This window comes from Bison bison, unplaced genomic scaffold (genome assembly GCF_000754665.1).
Source record: "Bison bison bison isolate TAMUID 2011002044 unplaced genomic scaffold, Bison_UMD1.0 scf7180017864519, whole genome shotgun sequence".
Lineage (NCBI taxonomy): Eukaryota > Metazoa > Chordata > Mammalia > Artiodactyla > Bovidae > Bison > Bison bison.
Genome location: NW_011495072.1, coordinates 20,379,146 through 20,384,708, shown reverse-complemented (window position 1 = coordinate 20,384,708; position 5,563 = coordinate 20,379,146).

The following is a 5,563-nucleotide window of genomic DNA, read 5'->3' as shown; positions in this document are numbered from 1 at the left end:
GCTCCTGGGCTCTAAGGCACAGGCTCATAGTTGTGGTGCAAGGGATCTTCCTGGATCAGGGATCAAACCTGTGTCTCCTGCTTTGGCAGGCAATTTCTTTACCACTGAGCCACCGGGGAAGCCCTGTTTCCCTATTTTGGAGTAAAACTATGCTGATAGTACAGTTGTTGGAGGGATTGTGATAAATTTGGGGTCTTAAGACTAGTGATGATACTTCTGACAAGCTGGGCAGCAGTGTTACAGAGGTAGGTTGGAATGCAAAGACTGGGAATTTTGGAGCAAGAGATTTAAGGTCAGCTTTGTACATGATGAATTTATGATTAATCTTAGCTTTGACTGTTAAGTCAAAACTTGGGTACAATAAACGTGGGACTACTGCAAAGAAATTTTTATTAGAAGAAGCAGATATTTATTCTCCCCCCAAAAAACTATATTTCTGTTTCTACTCCTATATCTAAAATTGTATTTCAGTATGCTTCTCATTTTTTTTAATAACCACCTAATACAAGGACTAATGTTGATTGTACCCTATATGTGCAATGGTCTTTAAAAATATTCTTTGACTAGTGACTTTCAAACAGGGGTATTGTTACCACTTGAGTTTCATAAAGCCTTCCCATGAATTTCAAGTTTGCAGATGTCATTAGTTTTTAGAGGATATATTTCTGAATTTCTCTAATTATGTATTTTTTTCTAAAATAGAGTTGCCTGTGGTCAAAGTAGTACTTTGCAATTTCTCCTTTTTAGCTTCTCTTTCACAGCCTCCATTTTTCCTCTTTACAAAAAATAAGGTAACTTTTTATCCAACTTAATTTTACTATAGTGCATTCCCTTGGAATAAAAGAAAATTTCAAAGGCACTAAATAAAGGGACAATTTGAAACAGTCTCTGAGAAGTTTACTCAAACTAAGAGATAAACCAATGCCTTATTTTATATATTTGTGTGATTTCAAGTAAGGAGATGAAATGTTTACTTTCCAAAAATAAACATGATACCTTTAAATAAAATGTACTTTTTTGATTATCAGGAGAAATATTTTCAATATCTTTGCCAAAAGGCTACTAGAAAATTTAAATTTTATTTCCTTTAAACTTTGGGAGATTACTGCTTATTAAGAATTATAAGTTACGTCTCTGCTGTCTATTCATCCCTACCATGTGAAGTGTGTTGTAGCTTCTATAATCTATATTATTAACAATAATATTAATTATTAATAACCTACCTATATTAATAATATAATAATATCAATAATCTATATTATTAATGATATACATGAGTATTAATATATATTTTTAAGCCCCACACTTGATAATATTTTTGTTATTGATTTCCATTGAGCTCCATCTCATCCCAATAATTGACATTGTCCACAGATATATGATCTTATTTTGTTTTAAAGGAACATAAATCTCATTAATAGATATTTCCATAAATTTTACTTTTATATTTAGTAGTATATCAAAACATATATTTTTATACTCCATTGTATAATGGTGCTAATTATAATTAATCAAGCCGGAAGAAATTTTTAAAAATTTGAATTGTGTACACTGAAAATTTTAAAGTACAAATTAACATACATATTTTTATTCTAGAGAAATGTGACTGTGAACTTTTAAGCATAAAATTGTGGGTGAGGTGGAATGTATTTTGAAAATGGAGATGGTGGATATTAAACAGCTATGATTTTTAGAGTCTAATGGATAAATTTGGAGTGATGGAATAGTTTTATTTTAAAACGACAATATGTATAACATTGATTAAGTTCTTTGCTAGAACTGTTGAAACTTAGGATGAGAAATCTTGAATCCCACATCTGTTTAAACAGTATTTTTGGTGTGTCTGTGAGAGGGTTTCCAGAAGCGATTAACATTTGAATTGGTGAACTGAGTAAGGCAGATTGCCTTCCCTAATGTAGATGTGCTTCATATCATCCATTGGGGGCCTGAAGGGAACAGAAAGGTAGGGGAAGGTTGAGTTTGCCCTTTCCCTGATTGCTGGAGCTGGGACATCACTGTTTCCCTGCTCTTTATGCTCGTGATGCTTAGGCCTTCGGACAGACCGAAACCTATACCACTGGCTCTCTGGCCTTTGAACAACACTTCTGGCCTTCCTGGGTCCCCAGTTTGCAGATATGGGGCCTCTCAGGCTCCATGATCACATGAGCCAATATCTGTTAAGTCTCTCTCTATATGTGTAGGAGAAGGCAATGGCACCGCACTCCAGTACTCTTGCCTGCCTGGAAAATCCCATGGATGGAGGAGCCTGGTAGGCTGCAGTCCATGGGGTCTCAAAGAGTTGGACATGACTGAGCGACTTCACTTTCACTTTCTCTGTATGTATATGTCTTTCTGTTTATCTTTCTTGTATTGGTTCTATTTCTTTGAAGACTCCCTAATACTAATTTGCAAGCCACTCCAGTACTCTTGCCTGGAGAATCCTATGAATGGAAGAGCCTGGTGGGCTCTAGTCCATATGGTTGCACAGAGTTGGACACAACTGAAGCAACTTAGCAGCACAGCTTTGAAGGAGAGGCTCTCTGGAACTGATGATCATTTCTCAAGAAGGAGTACATTTCAGCTGATTTTCAGACCTCAGAAGCATTATGGTTGGTACTCAGACTTTTAAAGGAAGGGGATGTAACCCGACAGGTGCTTAGATGGTTCAGGTGGCATGGTACAGCCGGTGAGGAAGCACAGTGGATCGAATGTTCTTAGTGCCAAGGGAGCACAGCAGGGTATGTGGCAGGGCCAGCTGAAAAAAGCTCGAGTCATAGTTGGCAGTGGCAGCAGCAGCTGCTGCTGCTGCTGGAGCAAGCCTGACAAGAACTGAAAGCAGTAAGAGTCCTTCTTCCTCTTTCCAAGCTCCACTGTAGGCTTCTGTTTTGCAGAATCTAACCAGAAACTGGTTGGCAAGACATCGGGAAATTTTAGTACATACACCCAAACATCATGAGCAGAGTCTTGAACGGAGTGCTTGGAGCTGAGAGTGAATAGCTAGCAGAATCTATTTTTTTTGTCATTTAGTATCTGTTTTCGTGTTTGTGTTTTACAACAATGATGTCCTTTGGTTTTGCTTAACAAGATGCTGCTGTCTTTTTTACAAAGCTATTTCCATCCTCTCCTTCAAAGAAACTTAAAGGGCTTCCCTAATGGCTCAGTGACAAAGAATCTGCCTGCTAATGCAGGAGACATTGGATTTGATCCCTGTTTGGGGAAGATGCTACATGTCATGGAGCAACTAAGCCTATGCCTGCGAGCTAAGTCGCTTCAGTCATGTCGGATTCTTTGTGACTCTGTGGGCTGTAACCCACCAGGCTCCTCTGTCCGTTGCCATGCCTTCCTCTAGAGGATCTTCTCAAGCCAGGGATCGAACCTGTGTCCCCTGCATTGGCAGATGGGTTCTTTACCACTAGTGAGTGCCACCTGGGAACCCCAACTAAGCCTGTGCTGCACAACTATTGAGTCTGTGCCCTACACAACCCGGGAACTGCAGCTACTGAAGCTCTCGTGCTCTAGAGCCTGTGCTACGCATCAGGAGAAGCCATGCAATGAGAGGCCTGTGCACCTCAAATAGCGAGAAGTCCCCATTTGCCGCAACTAGAGAAAGCTTGCATAGCACCAAAGACCCAGAATAGCTAAAAATAATTAAATTTTAAAAAGAAAGACACCTAAAGTCCCAGTAGTCACCGTAACTATTTCTGGATGATGTTACTATCTATGCTACTCAGTTCAATCAGTCAGTTCAGTCGTTCAGTCATGTCTGACTCTCTGACCCCATGGACTGCAGCATGCCAGGCTTCCCTGTCCATCACCAACTCCCGGAGCCTACTCAAACTCACGTCCATCATGTCGGTGATGCCATCCAACCATCTCATCCTCTTCCCCACCTTCTCCTGCCTTCAATCTTTTCCCAGCATCAGGGTCTTTTCCAGTGAGTCGGTTCTTCACATCAGGTGGCCAAAGTATTGAAGTTTCAGCTTCAGCATCAGTCCTTTCAATGAATATTCAGGACTGATTTCCTTTAGTATGGACCGGTTGGATCTCCTTGCAGTCTAAGGGACTCTCAAGAGTCTTCTCCAACACCACAGTTCAAAAGCTATTCTACTCAATCCCAACTAAGTAAATACTCTGTAACATGCAGATTAAATTGGAAAGTTAATCACCAATAAAAGCCCTTACAGAAAATAAAGAGGGACAATAGGGAAGGAAAAAATAAATGGGAAGGAAAAAATAAGTAAATATATATCATTGTATACATAAGAAAGGGAGATTTGCATAGCCGCTGCAGTCATGTGCGCTCATTATCTGCCCTAAAATCTATGTTTCCTTTGCCCTCAACTGCCACCACAGTCAGTCAGGGTTCTTTTCATGGTGGAGGCAATCCAAATCTTTACTCCCAAAGGATCTGAATGTTAGTGGTCTGTGTTTTTTTTTGTTTTTGTTTTTTAATATGGACAAATAAAATAATGCTTTATTCCTACTATATAAAGAGTATTCTAATATAACGTTATTTCAGGAGGTAAATCCACATGTTTTTCTGTATTTTCATATCATTGCACAATATAATTTAAAGACATTGGAACATCTGTCAGTACCCTAAATGTGTTCTTAGTGGTCTATCTTTAATATGTTGCTGTAGTTTTGCCTTAACTTGTACAGCCACGTTTGAGAGAACTCAAAGAATGCCTTGGGCTCCAGACAGAGTCCTATAGCAGACACTTGGTTTACCCTTAGTGGTTGGGAGCAATTGCCCCAGGAAAAACAATGATCTCTTCTTTGTTATTTCAGTAGCATGAGAATTTCAACTTAGCCAGTGGAAGTCTTATCTTCCAGTTCACTGGAACTATTGTCATGATCTCTGATGGGAGCATGCTGCCTTAAATTAAAGCCTCTAAAACCAAGAACAATCAAACTTGCAAAGATAGAAAACAAAATTTTGGGGGGTTGTAATGAACTATTGTAGTGGAGGATGCTCTCCCAGATCTACTCCTTATTTAATGTATTCTCGCTATGGAAGAAAACAGTACCCTATATTAGTTTCAGATCACAAGAATAGCCCACATCCTACAGAATAGAGCCCTAATCTTTCATTGCATTGTTCCCCAACAGGTGTTTGTTTTTTTTTTTTTTCCAGGTGTTCTGACTGATTATTCACTGGGCTCCTTTATCAGTTCTGCTACTTCTGAGGGTGTCTTAACCTGACAGAATCAGTAAACTCAGTGGGCATGAGCTCATTGGCACACTTTTTTAGCTAAGAAATGAGTTCCTTGTTCAGAAGCAATATTGTTTAGAACAACCCATAGATAATCATTATATCTGTCTGTTATGACATAGCTGCTGCTGCTGCTGCTGCTAAGTCGCTTCAGTCGTGTCCGACACTGTGCCACCCCATAGACGGCAGTCCACCAGGCTCCTCCGTCCATGGGATTTTCCAGGCAAGAGTACTGGAGTGGGGTGCCATTGCTTTCTCCGGTTATGACATAGTAGGTTGCTTCAAAAAATTGCAGCTTAAAACAACAAATACTTATTTTTCACAATTCCTGTTGGTCAGGAGTACAGG